At 42.4% G+C, this 17,360-nt stretch overlaps 1 protein-coding gene across 4 annotated transcripts in view; it reads right to left on the bottom strand.

The window, feature by feature from the left end:
• The window catches only part of AKAP11 (A-kinase anchoring protein 11), a 51,998-nt gene extending 44,897 nt beyond the window's left edge, over positions 1 to 7,101 (bottom strand). For all 4 annotated transcript variants that reach the window (XM_087895575.1, XM_087895577.1, XM_087895578.1 and 1 more), the window contains exon 1: positions 6,585 to 7,101. The gene's annotated coding sequence lies outside the window, so the exon portion shown is untranslated. The remainder of the gene's footprint in view (positions 1 to 6,584) is intronic.
• Positions 7,102 to 17,360: the final 10,259 nt, after the last annotated feature.

Here is a 17,360-nt window from a genome sequence, read left to right as displayed (position 1 = left end):
CACTGAAAAAAGTGACAATTGTTGGAAATTGAATGGCGGTATTATTATAGATGATCAAACGATACGGTGAACGGCATTAGAGCAATATATAAAAACATGGAATAATTAAATAATAATGACAAACGACAACTTGATATAAATGTACATTATTATTAGAAATATATAAGTTGGTTGAACATAATAACTATGATCCTAGGTGGGTTTCACACATTTTTGCCATGTAAAAACCTTCCATGCACGCGCCCGGCCTCGAAAACATGGCTAAATAGGATGGCATAGCACCTGGGCACGTGGGCAGGCCCACCCGCGATCTCCGCTACCCACTAATGACTGATTTATTTTACTAGTTTTATTTGTATTAGAATGTATAACACCCAGTTGCCACACTGTTCACGCATTGATATGCATATGTAAAATAAAATTAAAAAACTTGAGGGGACCAAAAAGGAACAGAAATTTCGGGCTCCATTACGGTCGTAACTCGAGGATTATCCGTAAAAGTAATTTTAAAAAAAAAATGCCAGGGAGATCTCTTACATTTATATCCCCCAAGAAGACAAATCAATTTTAAAAGAAAACAATTTCTGCCTTCCCTTTTTTTTTTTTGCAATCTGTCTGTTTGTCGTTCACGATGTTCTTAAGCCCCCCGTCGAGAACGGGGAAAAATTGCATTGAATGAAACCATTTTGGCCTATTTTTATTCATTGCCCAAGTTGTGTCTGTCGCCTTTCTGGGCACGGCGTTGTTTCCTGAAATCCGAAACCTGGAGATTATGTTTTACATCATACCGGAAACAGCCCGGTCGGGATGGAGTGAGTTGCTAACAGGTGCTGCTAATACCCCGTTGCCATCACCAAGTTCAGAAGAGGCACAGATCCTTGGCCAGGAAGTTGCTAAGGTTTTTACGAAGCCCTGAAATGAGAGGTAGCCGTCTTCTTTTTGGGACTAGGTGGTCTCTCTAATAAAGGAGAATATTTGTAAATCAGGGTTGAACTGTGAGATGTTTGGTGCTCTCTGAGTTTGAAGTTTTTCTGGCAGACGTCTCATTACCAAACTAGGTAGCATCATCAGTGTTTGGGTAATGAAACGTCTGCAAGAAAACAACCAAGCTCAGAGAGCACCAAGGACCCCAGATTTCTCCTCCTCCTCCTCCTCCTCTCTGCAAACCCCACTCCCTTCTAGTACTGATGATTTATATTTTTTATATATTTATATTTATTTAAATTTCTATACCGCCCTACTCCCGAAGGACTCAGGGCAGTGAACAGCCACAGAATAAAACACATAAAAACAAAAATTTAAAATAGAATAAAAACGAATTAAATAATTTGGCTGAACAAATTTAAAATACCCCATAATTTAAAAACAAATTAAAATTTACATTCAAAAAGGGGAGAAGATTTAGGTCAAGCCAGCTTGATGAAATAAAAAAGTCTTAAGCGCGCGACGGAAGGTGCGCAGATCCGTTCCCTAGTTGGGTCACGAAACATCAAGAAAGCAGCAAAGCTCAAGAACGACACAGTTGTCCTCCTCCTCTCTGCAAACCCTACTCCTTACTAGCACTGATGATGTAACCTAGTTGGGTAATGAAACATCTGCAAGCAAACATTCAATCTCAGAGAGCACCAGAGTCATCATCGTCCTCCTCCTCATCTCTGCAAAAACCCCTCCCTTCTAGCACTGAGGATGTCACCAACTTTGGGTCATGAAACACCTGGTAGCAAACATTCAATATCTCAAGGAGCACCAAGAAGCCCCTCCCCCCCGTCTTCCCCTTTTGCGACCGTCTTGAGACCAGCAAAGTCAACGGGGAAGCCAAATTCGCTTAACAACCGGGTGAACTCACTGCAGCGATTCACTCCGCAACTTGTGGCAAGGTAGGTCGTAAAACGGGGCAAAGCTCAACCAATGTCTCTCACTTAAGGACAGAAATGTTGGGCTCCATTGCAGCCGTTAAGCCGAGGGCTACCTGTGCTTTCATCCATGCATGCCTACGCGCCATCACAACCGTACTGATTCAACCCTCCGCCACAATCTCAGTTTCTCGTGGGTCTCGTGATGATGCCAGACAATCCGCGAAAATAGGAACAGGAAATTCAGCTTATCAGAGTCAATAGAAAAACTATTATATATTATATATTGGAATGGTACGGTGGCCTAGAGGTGGAGCTCTCGCCTCGCAATCCAGAGGCTGTGAGTTCGATCCTAGGTAGAGGCAGATATTTCTCTCTCTATGGGAATATATCTGGTGAACAAAACTCTGCATTGGCGAAAGGAAGGGCATCCGGCCATTAAAACACTCAGCTCCATTCAGTTGCCCAGGCTCCACCCCGCAAGGGGTCGTTAAAAGAAAGAAATGTTAGAAGTTGAAAAAGTATGATTATGTATATTTAAATGGCAATTTCATTATCAGAATTGCAGATGATACACTGTCCACTAAACACTTATGGATGTTAAAGAAAAAATTATAAATAAAATTATATTTAAAAAAAAGAAAGGAGTCAATAGAAAAACTCCCCTTGCTTTCCTGCTAATGTATTCTCTCTAATAAATTGAGATTTCAGGAGGACTTTTGAAAAATTTCTAGTTCCTCGCAGGATGCAATTTTTTTTAAAAAAAAAAGGCAGAAACTTAACACAAGGAAATGATTGTTTTATGTCAGATATTTGGCCGGCATTCCAACTCTATTGTTGTCGATAAACACCGCAGGCCAGCATTCTTGCACGAGGGGAAAAAGTTCATAATTCTATTTTTTTTTTTTTGGTGGAAAGGAGTCAATCAAATGAATAAATAAACAACATCTGAAATAAGAAGTCCGTTCGTTATTTCCTGCTTTGAAAACTATTTGTAAAGTTAGCGGGTTTGGGAAACAGAACGTCCCCCACCAAAGATACAGGCAGTCCTTGACTTACGACCGCAATGGAGCCCAACCTTTCTGTCGCTAAGTGAGAAATTTGTTAAGGAAGTTTTGTTTCATTTTGCGACCTTTCTTGCTGCCTTTGTGAAGTGAATGGCTGCAGTTGTTAGGCGAGTAATGCCGTCATTAAGCGAAGCTGGTTTCCCCATGGACTTTGCTCTTCAGAAGTTCGCAAAAGGGGATCACGTAACCGCGGGACACTACGACCGTCATAAAAATGAGTTGGTTGCTAAGTGGCTGGATTTTGATCATGCGACAATGGGGATGTCGGTGTGAAAAATGGTCAGAAATCACTTTTTTCAGGGCTGTTGTAACTTCAAACGGTCACTAAATAAACTGTCATATATATGAGTCAGTTTCCAAGCATAAATATGAATGTTTCCAAGCATCTGCATTTTGTTCATATGGCCATGTCATATGAGTGAAAAACGATAATAAGTCACTCACTGCCATTGTAACTTGGAACGGTCCCTAAATGTAAATCGAGGACTATCTGTAATTTGGTTCCTTTTTATGTCCACACCTGATATATCACTTGAGATATATCCCCTAATTTTCAACAGTAAAGGAAAATTAAATGCACAGCATTATAACAATATGCCATTCAATAACTGGAATTAGGCAATATTTACATGGAGGTATTTACCACACAGGTGAGGCCTGGATGGAAAAAAAAATACACATCCTTAAACAATAAAATAAATAAAATAAAATATTTTAAGTTTGCTCTCTTTTTTTACTTTTTTTTTATTGTGACTTTTCAGCACATTCCAAATTTTAAGTTGCTCAGGAAAGAAATTCATTTGAATCATTTTCTTTTTCTTTTCTTTTTTCAAAAATAATTGTTGTTATAGAGCCTTCAGCCCATGATAACCTTCTAGAAAGTGCCATATTGGTTTGTAAATCACTGTGAAAGAGAAAGAGGAATTCTTGGAATATGTGAAAATAATAAAGAGAATATATGTACATTAGGCTGGTTATAAATGAAAATAGCCAATATTTGAATTAAATATACCTTAACTTATAAAATAAAATAAAATAAAATAAAATAAAATAAAATAAAATAAAATAAAATAATAAAATAAAATAAAATAAAATAAAATAAAATAAAATAAAATAAAATTACGAGTGATCCCAGACCTCCGGACTTTTCGTCGGGCCCTTAAAACCTACTTCTTTCAGTTAGCCGGGCTGTCCTGATTTTATGGTGGGTTTTAAAATTTGAAATTGGTTTTAATTTGAAATGTTTTAAATTTTGGGCCAAACTTATTTAATTATTTTAAATTTATTTTAACTTTTGTGTACATATGTTTTACTTTGGCTGTTCACCGCCCTGAATCCGAAAGGAGAAGGGCGGTATAGAAATCTGATTGATAGATAGATAGATAGATAGATAGATAGATAGATAAATAAATAAATAAATAAATAAATAAATAAAATAAAATAAAATAAAATAAAATAAAATAAAATAAAATAAAATAAAATAAAATAAAATAAAATAAAATAAAATAAAATAAATAAAATAAATAAAATAAATAAAATAAATAAAATAAAATAAAATAAAATAGACAATTTCTGAACAGTGGTGTCACTCAGCTTTGCACACCCACAAAACTGAGGAAAGGGCCTCACAAAACGAATGTGTACCCTTTGCACCTGTCCACCACATATGATCCCATAGAAGATGTAATTTTTTTAAAAAAATACTAGATTGTGCAGAAATGGATAGGTTGACATTAAAGATAAAAAAGATACAGAATACTTTCAAACATGGGGTTTATTTTACCAATGGTTGGACAACAGAAGTAGAAATTAGAAATTGGAAAAAATACTATTATGTATGTTTTATGTTTAATATGTTATTGTATTGTATACTGTTATGTAAGCATATTAACCCAGACAATACGCTGTCTATAAAGTACTTATGTATGTTAAGGAAAATATATAAATAAATTGTTTAAAAAAAACAAACCGAAAGTATAACCGGTTTATTGCCAAGTGAAAAGGAACACTTTCACTGCTTCTCTCTCTTTGAAGTATTTACATTCCCTTGCAAATTACACATTTAAATCGACAACACGGAAACAATTCTGTCTAAATTATTCAAACGGAAAATCCAGGAGAGCCAACAAATGGAACATGTCGGTATTCGAACTGCTTCTACTCCACTTAAAAAAACCAAAATTTGTTGGTCTGTTTTGCTCGTCACACAAGATTGTCGAGACATTTGCTGGCGTTTTAACTCTTCCCAAAAGCGATAGAGGTAGTCCAAGACTTACAACGGTTCATTTAGTGTCCATTCAAAGTTACCACGGCACGGAGAAAAGTGATTTACGACTGTTTTTTTCACACTTACGACCGTATCAGCATAACTACGATCAAGTGATCCAAATTCAGAGGATTGGCAACCGGCATGTACTTATGGCGGTTGCAATGTCCCGGAGTCACTGGCGACCTTCCGATGAGCAAAGTCCGTGAGGGAGCCAGAATCGCTTAAGAACGGTGTTCGTAGCTTAACAACGGCAACAGATTCACTTAACAACGGTGGCAAGAAAGGTCGTAAAATAGGGCAAAAGTTACTTAACAAAATTTGGGGCTCAATCGTGGTCGTAAATCGAGGATTATATGAGGATTATACATACATATACATACATACACACACACATACATACATACACACATACATAAATTTTTAAGAAGAGATTAGACAGCCATTTGCCTGAAATGGTAGAGGGTTCCTTGCCTGAGCTGGGGGTTGGACTAGAAGACCTCTAAGGCCCCTTCCAACTCTGTTATTCTGAGGAGGAGAGAAAGGTCTCCTTCTTGATCAGGGGGTTAAGACCTCCAAGGTCCCTTCCAACTCTGTTATGAGGAGGAGAGAAAGGTTTCTTTCTCGAATCAGGGGGTTGGACTAGAAGACCTCTAAGGCCCCTTCCAACTCTGTTATTCTGAGGAGGAGAGAAAGGTTTCCTGTTTGAATCAGGGGGTTGGACTAGAAGACCTCCAAGGCCCCTTCCAAGCCTGCCATTCTGTCATTTCTGCAGTTGCCTGCAGAAAAATGTGGCCCAAGAGGCAGTAGAGAGCTTGTTGGGGGTGGGGATAGGGGGAGGAAGGGCCCTTACTACGAGACCCTCCCCCCTCTGAATGCATAAAACTCCGGGGGGGGGTCCCATCTCCCCCATGAACCCACCCACTCCCACCCCCCCGAAAAAAACCCCTGAAGTGCCTGGATGGGAAGAGAGGCGCATGGGTCCCCTTCCTCCTCGCCTCCCCGCCCCAGAATGGGGGAAAAAAAGGGGGGGTTTCTTGCATGCAAAGCCGTGCAAGAGAGGGGGGGTGGGGGCAGAAAAGCAGGGGATCCCCCTTCCTCCGACTCAAAAACAAGGGGGCTGCAAAGGAAACCCCCTCCCCAAAACCCCCCAAAGCTTTTTGCAAAAAGGGAGGATGGATGCAAGCGCGCAGCAGCAGGAGGAGGAGGAGGAAAGCAAGGCTTACAAGGCGGAGGAAGGAAGGGGGGGTGGGGGTGGAGGGACGTTTGGCTGCCTCTGGAGGACCCTCCCCCCCAATTGCAAACCGGGCAGGGGGCTGCCAAACCCGCCTGGGACCCCCAGGTGTCTCCCCCCTACCCCCCACCCTGGCCTCGCCAACCCTTTGCGCATCTCCCTACCCTACTCCGTGGCTCCGCCGCCGCTTCCTCCTCCTCCTCTCCTCCTCCTCCTCCTCTTCGCCGCCGCTTCTCGCGAGAGCGGAGACTTCCTTGCAAGCACCCGGAGTAGGGGGGGGTGGGGGGTATCCCCGAGAAGGGGTGGGGGTTGGGGGCAGGAAAGCAGGGAGGGGGAGCCCTCCAAAGCGCCCTAGGTAGTGTCTCCCCCTCCTCTTCTCCTTGCTCCCCAATCTTTTTTTTTGAGGAGGGGTCCCTTCCAACGCTCAAATGGTGGTGGTGGGGGTCTTTGGGGGTTGCTTATTTTCTTGCAAACGTCTGTATAGACGTTGCATAGTCCTCCTCTTCCTCCTCCCTGTCAACCCAACTCCCTTGCAGCACTGATGATGTTAGCTAATTGGGTCGTGAAAGGTCTGCAAGAAAACCACCCAGTTTAGAGAGCACCAAAGAGCCCCACAGTCCTCCTCCTCCTCTCCCTCTCCCTTCCTCCTCCTTCTTCTCTTCTCCCTCCTCCTCCTCCTCCTCCTTCTCTTCTCCCTCCTCCTCCTCCTCCTTCTTCTCTTTTCCCTCCTCCTCCTCCTCCTTCTCTTCTCCCTCCTCCTCCTCCTTCTTCTCTTCTCCCTCCTCCTCCTCCTTCTTCTCTTTTCCCTCCTCCTCCTTCTTCTTCTCTTCTCCCTCCTCCTCCTTCTTCTCTTCTCCTCCTCCTTCTTCTCCTCTCCCTCCTCCTCCTCCTCTTCCTCCTCCTCCTTCTCTTCTCCCTCCTCCTCCTCTTTTCCAGCACTGATGGTGTTACCGAGTCAAGTCATGTAAGGTCTACAAGAAAACCACCCAGCTCAGAGAACACCAAGGACCCTACAGTCCTCCTCCTCCTCTCCCTCTCCTCTTCCTCCTCCTTCTCCCCCCTCCTCCTCCTCCTCTTTTCCAGCACTGATGGTGTTACCATGTCAGGTCACGAAAGGTCTACAAGAAAACCACCAAGCTTAGAGAGCACTGAGGAACCTCACACTCTCCCTCCTTCTCCTCCTCCCTCTCCCAACAACCATTACTCCCTCCTAGCACTGATGATGTTCCCTAGTTGGATCATAAAACGTCTGCAAGAAAACAAGCTCAGAGAGCACCAACAGTCCTTCTCCTCCACCTCCTCCTTCCTGTCAACCCAACTCCCTTGTAGCACTGATGATGTTATCTAGTTCGGTAATGAAATGACTGCAAGAAAACCACCAAACTCAGAGAGCACTGAGGAACCTCACAGTCCACCTCCTCCTTCCTCCTGCTCTTCCTCCTTCCCCTCCCTGAAACCATTACTCCCTCCTAACACTGATGATGTTCCCTAGTTGGATCATGAAACGTCTGCAAGAAAACAAGCTCAGAGAGCACCAAGGACGCCTCATGTCAACCCTCAGCTACAAATATTCTCCTTTATTGCGGTTCAAATGGATGAGCACGGAAAGGAAATCCTTCCGCAGTTTGGAAACCCGCCCCCCCCCAAAAAAACTCTCCCTGGAGAGAAGACCAAGTGCTACTGGGGGGCCTCTGAACCCAAAGTTTGTTATTGCTACTCAGGAGAAATGGTTTTGGGTTCTGCAAGAGGCAGTAGGGGTTTGAGGCTCCTCAAATGCAAACACACGAAAATTTTGCAGGTTTTTTTTTCCCCCTTGGGGTGCCCTCTGCAGCCTTACTCCAGTTTGAAGAAGCCAAATTAACCGAGTTTGCAGGTTTGGGTGAACCAAATAAACCATGTTCCTATTTTAAGCAATCGGTTCTGGAGCAATAAAATGGGATTGTCTATCTTCGGGGGCCCTTTAAGACTGGAGAAGAATCTAGAGCTGTGTTTTTCAAACTTGGCCACTTGAAGGTATAAGGACTTCAACTCCCAGAATTCCCTAGCCAGCGCAAGGAATTCTGGGAGTTGAAGTCCACAAGTCTTGAAGAATGGCCAACTTTGGAGATCTCTGGAATAGAAAATAGCCTAAAGATAATCACAATGTCAGTTTTGGGATCTCTACAAGCAGACACGCTCAGAACTCATTCACTACCTCTATGGCAGGGGTCCCCAAACTTGGCAGCTTTAAGACTTGTGGACTTCAACTCCCAGAATTCTCCAGCCAGCAATGCTGGCTGGAGAATTCTGGGAGTTGAAGTCCACAAGTCTTAAAGCTGCCAAGTTTGAAGACCTCTGCTCTATGGGATTAGGAGTAGCCACTCCCGGCTAGGGAACTCTGGGAGTTGAAGCCCACAAGTCTTAAATATCCTCAAGGTTGGACACCCTGCAACTGAACAGTTAGTAGTCTCAAATCAGGTTACACAAGCGATGTATTGGCACAACAAAATGTATTTAAGTTTTGTAATAACCTAAACAAAGGAGGAGAGAAAACAAAACATGTTGCCCCAACACACTTAACTACTTCAACAACAACCCAAAAGCAGCGGTGAAATCTGAACCGGTTTGCTACTGGATTGCTGGTCGCGTATGCGTGCTACACGCCAAGCGTGCATTGCGTGCACAGTACACGCCAAAAAGAGACTTGGGAAGGTAAGTAGAACAGCGAGGTGGGGGAATCAGCTGTGCCGCGCGATTTAGCTTTGCTAGGAAGGAGGATTTCCTGCTTTCTAGCAAAGTTAAACCCCGCGGCACAGCTGATCATTGGAAATACTGGTTCTGAGGCGGTGGTGAAATCTAAAATTTGTTGCTACCGGTTCTGTGGGCGTGGCTTGGGGGGGGTAATGTGACTGGATGGGCATGTCCAACTTTTTTTTTTTTTTTTACTTTTAAAATCATTTTTTCTACATCTACCTCTTCGGCCAAAGAGGTTGTAGAAAAAATGCCTTTAAAAGCCTCTGATGATCCCAGCTGAGTTGCCTGATCGTCAGAGGCTTTTTTTTTTTTTTTTTACTTTTAAAAGCATTTTTTCTTCGGCTGAAAAAATGCTTTTAAAAATTAAAAAAAAGCCTCTGATGATCGCGTGGCTGGGACGAGGACACCGAGCCTTCGTCCGAGCTTTCCCCAGACTCCAGGACTGGCCCATGTTCCTCCCCAGCCTCCTCACTGTCCAACTCCGCTGCCAGCTCCACAGGCTGCTGGCGGACCACAACAGCAGCATGCCAGAAACCGGACTGTGAAAACAAGGGAAGCCCCATCAGTGGTGGGTTCCTCCCGGTTCGGTTCAGTTCGGCCGAGCCGGTAGCAGTGACGATATGATGTCACCGAACTGGTTCTCCCCCCCCCCCACCCTCCCCCCCACCCACATTATTCTTACCTTTTATTTGGTCCCACCCAGTGGTGGGTTCCTCCCGGTTCGGTCCGGTTCGGCCAAGCCGGTAGCAGTGACGATATGACATCACCGAACCAGTTCTCCCCCCCCCGCCCTCCCCCCCCACCTACCCATGTTATTCTTACCTTTTATTTGGCCCCACCCCCAATCTATTGCTGCCTCCTGAGTCCCAGCTGATGACTAGAGGGAAAAAAACTGTTTAAACTCTTGCCGCGGGGCTTCAAAGGGCCGCCCTACAGCTGATCAGTGTTAAAAGCAAACAAATGAGTCGGGTTGTAAGTGCGAGGACTGGTCGTAAGTGCGAGGACTTTCCAGAAATGACTCTGACCAGCTAGCCACGCCCACTTAGTCACATGACCTCCAAGCCACACCCACAAAATAAGCCATGCCCACAGAACCAGTAGTAAAAAAAATTAGAACCCACCCCTGAGCCCCATCCATGGAATGCAGGTAGCAGGCGAAACCACACCCCCTCCGATCCACAGAAAAACCTCCAGGGGGCCCGTCCCTGAGCCCCAAAAGGTTGGGTGTTGCTGACTTAATTAAGATGGGCAGTGTAGAAATGTGACCCAACTTACAACAGTTCATTTTAGTGACTGAAGTTACAATGGCACTGGAAAAAAGAGGACTTAAGACCGTTTTTCACACTTATGACCTGTACAACATCCCCGTGGTCACATGATCAAAATCCAGATGCTTGGCAACTGGCATGTACTTATGACGGTTGCAGTGTCTCTAGACTGGCCATACCCAATCCCTGCAACCGTTCTTCATATATTTTAATCTCCAGGGCTTTAATCACCTTAGTTGCTCTTCTTTGCACTTTTTCCAAAGTCTTTTTTTTTTTGTAGTGCGGTGACCAAAATTGGATGCAGCATTCCAGGTGTGGTGTTACTAAGGATTTACAAAGCAGTACTAAACCTTCACATGATCCTGATTCCATGCCTCTGTTTAGACATCCCAGGATCGTATTAGGTTTTCTGGCTGCTGCCGCACACAGCTGTCTCACTTTTAAGGGATTGTTCTGTCCCCAACCACATGCACACACACCAACAGACGTTCAGGAGTTAAAGACCAAACCAGCCGACAAAATCCTTTTCCTTATGATAACGGAACTTGGCAACAACTTAGTGGCTGCCTGCCAAGAGTTTATTATTTACAAAGAGGAGACATAACTTCTCCCCACTTCTGATACATCAAAGGAAAGCAGCTCAATAATTACGGAATTAATCAAGTCCAGAGATACTCCAGCAAAGTCTTAAAGCAAAAGTCCGGCAATGCAGAATGGCGTGGAAGCTTTCAGCTTTGTTCGTCACAAGGTTTGACTGGCCACCACGCTCCCTTTTATATCCTGTGGGGTGTGGTCCAGTGACTCAGCCTAATCTCGGGCACGCCCTTTCTTCTGTTGCGCGCGCTTATCTCTGCGACGCTGGCGTGGGTCCAGCCAAGACTCATTACCCTCATCACTGTCCATCTGTGGCTGCGTGGACGTGCTTGGCCCCGGCCCTATCTCTTGCCCTTTGGCGGACACCGAAGGCATTGCCAGAGAGGAGGGTCCTGGAGAGGGAGGCCTTGCGAACTCCTCTCCTTCACTCTCGGAGTCCTCTCCTGCCGATGACACAGGCTCCGGTAACGGAGCCACAACAGGGATCCTCCACTAGGTCTCCAAGGTCTCTCTCACAGTTACTATTTTTGAACCTTTGTTCAAAAAAAACCTTTGTTTTTTCCACATTAAATTTCACATTGTTGGATAGGGCCCATTGTGCAAGTCTGTCAAGATCGTTTTGGATCTTTGGAGCTTGTGTATTTGGGGTGTTGGTTATTGCTGCCAGCTTAGTTTCATCTGCAAATTTGATGAGTTCCCCTTCTATTCCCTCATCTATGTCTTTTATGAAGAATACTCGGCCTAAGATGGAACCTTGTGGTACCCCAATGCCAGGGATAGTATTCACTTACCTTTGCCGCAAATGTGAGCGTGAGTGCAGAGCATCAAAAATGGGCTGTGATGACATCCAGGCGGGTGGGCGGAGCCTCCCACAGCAGCCGCTACCGATTCGCCCGAACCGGATAGAACCGGATGAATATCACTACTGCCCCACTGCTTACTTCCCTCCTTGTAGACATAGCACCGTTAAGGACTACTCATTGAGTACAGTTTGTCAGCCAGCTACAAATCCATCTGGCGGTTGACGCTGTCTATCCCACATTTTTCTCGTTTAATTTTAAGTGTTCCCATCCTGCTCTTGTCTTTCAGGCTGTTTGGATCTACTGAATCCTTTTATTATTATTTTACCTTTCTTCAAATATAACCCTCCTTCTTTAAAATTAAAAAAAAAATGGAACCCATGGGTGTTCAAATCCGCTAAATCGAACTTTAGGGGGGGAAATGGTAAAAAGACACACCAGGATTTTGTATGCATGTGTTTATTTCGGAAGGAAGATCAAATAAGCCCCCTTGAAAAGAAGGGCTCTTGTAAAAGTAGAATAAAGTCAATTATTGTTTCCAACAGCATACAAAAATACACGTCTCCGTGACTTCCATACAATAATAAATAAGTAATCATGCATCCAATGATAGAAAGGCACAAAAAAAAAATGGTCACTTAAGGAATCATAAAATTACTATTAACAGAACCGCCCAAATAGTCTGTACACAGCAATGTAACAATATATCCCAAAGGTGCAAAACACATTAAAACATCTTTCAAAATAGTATATGCAATAAATATCTCGGTTTTCATATATATATATATATTTTAAAAAATAAACCTGTGCTGCTGTAAACAGTTTGTAAACAACCAAAACTCACTGCTTCTTTAAAAAAAAAAAATACTAGTAAATAAAAATTCCCAAACTTAAAAGCATTCTCTGCTCAGCAGATTTCATCACGGATTAAGATTTAAATTTTTTTGATTATTATTATTATCATCATTATTGTAACCCTAAGCAGAAATCACAGCCTGGGTGATTTGCAAAATATTCCAAAGGGTCTCTCTAATTTGGAGAGCCTAGAGATTGGATACAGGGCTTTGAAAGCTGCTGATAGCCAGTGGAAAATTCATACAATTTTTTCATGATGCAGGCAGGGAATCTATTTATCTCTGCCTGGATTACAGGTATACCTGTAAAGAAATTAAAATGACAAAACTAATCTTTGCAGTACAGGTAGACCTCGACATAGGACCACAATGGACACCCAAAATTTCAGTTGTTAAGCGTGACATTTGTTAAGTGAATTTTGTCCCTTTCTTGCCACAGTGAATCGCTGCCGTTGATAAATCAGTAACCCGGTTGTTAAGTGAATCCGGCTTCCTCCATGGACATTGCTTGTCAGATGGTCGCAAAAAGAGGATCACGTGACCTTGGGACGCTGCACCCGTCATAAATATGAAGCAGGTGCCAAGTATCTGAATTTGGATCACGTGATTGTGAGGATGCTACAAAGGGCGTAACTGGGAAAAACGGTCGTAAGTCGCTTTTCTCAGCACCGTTGTAACTTTGAACGGTCACTAAACAAACTGTTGTAAGTCAAGAACTACCTGTAATTTGCAAATCAACTAATAATCACATGGACGGAGATCATTTAGATTGTTTCAGCCTCTGGCTGACTGTGGATGTCGCCATACTTCAACTCATTGCAATCAATGGGACGTTGTATATGGCTAACATAACTCCCATTAATTGTAGTGAACTCTTAGCATAATTAATTTGGTTCCTACATCTATTTAAAAATAGAGGGATTGGCGTATTCACCATTCTCCAAAGAGGAACGAAATCAAGCACAGAAATGTGAGCTACTGCTAAATCACACGCATGGGGAACAAAATTGTGACTTTCATCTACGTCCTGATTCTAGAGAAAAAAATAACTGTTTTATGAGTCCGCATAATATTTTTTAACCTAACTGGCTTTTTCACAAGGATTATTATCCCTGAATATCTTGACTTAGTATTTAAAAAAAAAAGTCAAACCACTTTAAATTTTATGAAATAGTTGGCAAAAAATGGAGATTCTGATGTCTAGACTGGTGTTACCCAACCTTGGAAACTTTAAGTTGTGTTGGCTTCTAATCCCAGCCAATCGTGAAGTCCATAAAAAGCTTAAAGCTTCCAAGGTTGAGTAACATCGAGCTATAATCTCATCTAGATGTTCCTATTATTTCTGTATTAAGAAATCCGATTTTCCGTAATCCCCATTATTTATCACTTGTAAAATTTTTCCAAGAATTGAATTAAAACCAAGCATACTATGGGAAAATATTTACAAATCTAACAGTTGGGAATTTTATTCCGTTTCTTCACACTGAGAGTGCCTTTGGAAGCATATGATTTCTTATTAACAGAGTTGGAAGGGACCTTGGAGGTCGTCTAGTCTGACCCCATGCTTAAGCAGGGGGCTCTATACTATATTGGACAAATTAATAGATTCAAATCAAATAACTTTAACGTCATCCAGATCCAGTTCTTTCCTGCTTATGGTTCTACGGTGCATTATCAAAAGCTTGTTTAAAAACTGACTAGGATTTTTTAAAAAAGAGAGAGATTACAGGTAGTAATCTCTCTTGATTTACAACAATTCATTTAGTGACCATTTGAAGTTACAATGGCACAAGAATGGGAAAAGGAGAGGAAGAAGGAAGGGGAAAGAAGAGCAGGAGAGAGGGTAAGAAGGGGAGGAAGAAGAGAGGAGAGAGGAAAGAGGAAAGGAAGTAGGAAAGGAGAGGAGGAATGAGGAAAGAAGAAAGAAAGGAGGAGAAAGAAAGGAAGGGGAAAAAGGAAAGGTTGTAGGAAAACAAAAGAAGGAAATGGTAAAAGAGCAGACCCGAACAAATAATTAATTAATCACCTAATGGAAGTTAAAGAAGAAGATGAACGAACAATGGATAAAGATGGATAAAAGACTGTACATTTAAACATGTTGATGAAAAATAAAAATAAAAAACTTTTTTCAAAAAAAAAAGTTACAATGGCACTGAAAAAAGTGACTTACGGCTGTTTTTTCACACTTTGCAGCATTTCCACGGTCATATGATAAAAATTCAGAGGCTTGGCAACTGGCATGTACTTATGACAGTTGCACATGATCCTCTTTTGCGACCATCTGACAAACAAAGTCCATTGGGAAGCCAGATTCACTTAAAAACCGCATTACTAATTTAACAATTGCAGGGACCTACCAACTGTGGCAAGAAAGGTTTTATATATATATATATGTATATAATGTGTAAACACGTACTAAGTATCTCACACTGCGTATTTTGTTTTAACACCTCTGTGCTTTTTAATCTCTTCTTTGATTTTTAACCTGATGACTTTTCAGGACTTTCCCTTACCATCAGCACGATACCGAAGTTCCTTACTTCTAATTCAGATAACTTGATTCCTCGGTTTCTCAAATTGCAAATTCATTATTTCTTTTATGCCTGCCCCCCCACCAGCCTTATTTTCCCCATTTTACAGAGTTATATATAGATTTTCTATGAAATACATTTCTTACTGCTTAATAAACATTGGGTTGTCTGGGTATTTAATTTGCTTAACAATACAAATTTGCATTCTTAATCTCCACCCCTTTTTTCCCCAACCATTGGTAAAATAAATTCCATGTTTGATAGTATTTTACATCCTCTTTCTCTTTAATTTTCAATGTCAATCTATCCATTTCTGCACAATCTAGCATCTTCCTCACTATCTCTTCATCTCACGGTATATCTTCATTTTTTTCCAGTATTGTGCGAATATAATCCTCTTTGCTGTTAAGATGAAGATCCTTAATTTTGAATGACAGGTTCAAACCGACCCTATCTATATAGAACTAAAACCCATTTCTATATCAGCAGGGTGCTGGAACCCAGAGTTAAGATTCAGGATTGTGTGTTTCCACTGATAATGGCACACTCATTCAACAATAAGAATTTTGCATTCTCCGAAGCACTTAAGGCAGGACAAGAAATGACGGATGGAAACTCACCAAGGAAAGAAGCAACCTGGAACTAAGGAGAAATTTCCTGACAGTGAGGACAATTAACCAGTGGAACAGCTTGCCACCAGAAATTGTGGATGCTCCAACACTGAAGGTTTTTAAGAAGAGATTGGACAGCCCTTTGTCTGAAATGGAATAGGGTCTCCTGCTTAAGCAGGGGGTTGGATTAGAAGACCTTCAAGGTCCCTTCCAACTCTGTTACTCTGTTATTCTTCGACTAAGTAGATCAACACTAAATATATCACACTGTGGCTGTCGAACGCTGGGAAAACCAGGAGATTGGAGCAGGTCGAATGAATACAGGTAGTTCTCCACTTACAAAAATTCATTTAGTGAACGCTCGAAGTTACAGCGACACAGGAAAAAAGTGACCGATGGACGTTTTTCACACTTAACGACCATTGCAACATCCCATGGTCAGGCGATCAAAATTCAGCCGCTTGGCCACTGACTCATATTTAAGATGGTCGCAGTGTCCCACAGTCACGTGAGCTACCTTTTGCGATTTTCCGATAAGCAAAGTCAAAACGGGAAAGCCAGATTCACTTAACAACCGTGGCAAGAAAGCTCGTAAAATGGGGCAAAACTCACTCAACGAATGTCTCGCTTAGCAACAGAAATTTTGGGGTCCATTGTGGTCGTGCGTCGAGGACCACCTGTGTTAAACTGGCAACCCACCTTCCAGGTGTATCCACAAAGAAGGAAGTCAAAAATAAATTTCAAGATTGGGATCCAGGGGTTTCAAATTTTTTTACTACCGGTTCTGTGGGTGTGGCTTGGTGGGCGTGATATGACTTGGTGGGCGTGGCATGGCTTGGTAGGCGTGGCAGGGGAAGGATACTGTAAAATTTCCATTCCCTCCCCACTGCAGAGGAAGGTTACTGCAAAATCCCCATTTCCTCCCGATCAGCTGGGACTCGGGAGGCAGAGAATAGATGGGGCGGAGCCAGTTAGAAGCGATATTTACCGAACTACTCAAAATTTCCGCTACCGGTTCTCCAGAACTGGTTAGAACCTGCTGGAACCCACCTCTGATGGGACCCCTAGTCCTTGATTGTAGGCCTTGTACGCATCCGCTTGCTATCTTCAAGAAAAAAATTTAGGACTATAGGAATCAAATAACTGTGAGTTATTATGCGTTGGGAGGGGAAACACAATAGCTATGCTGACTGAATACAGTTTTTCTAAAAGGACTTTCTTTTTATTTTCCGGACTGGGGGGAAAAAAAAAGAAAGATTAAGATAAAAACACAGTTAGTTAGAAAGAACAACTAACTTTTTGTGCGAATTTAGAACACGGCTTTAATTAAATCACAAGGAAGCAGTAGGGAAAATTCTATTTCAAGGATTTTTTTTTTCTTTTTTAAAAAAATCTAATTTTCTGCATTCGGGATATTCTAGCTAATGCATTGTTCCCTTCCCTAGAACAGCATATTAATATTCCGAAAGGGGAAAAGCACAGAGCGAGTAATCGTGGCTAAATTAAGAATAATTATAGCCTCTTTTTCGGTCCATGCCAGCCTTCTGTT

Source organism: Pantherophis guttatus, chromosome 5, assembly GCF_059756535.1.
Source record: "Pantherophis guttatus breed Tessera chromosome 5, ASM5975653v1, whole genome shotgun sequence".
NCBI classification, from domain to species: domain Eukaryota; kingdom Metazoa; phylum Chordata; class Lepidosauria; order Squamata; family Colubridae; genus Pantherophis; species Pantherophis guttatus.
This window is presented reverse-complemented; position numbering and strand designations above follow the sequence as displayed.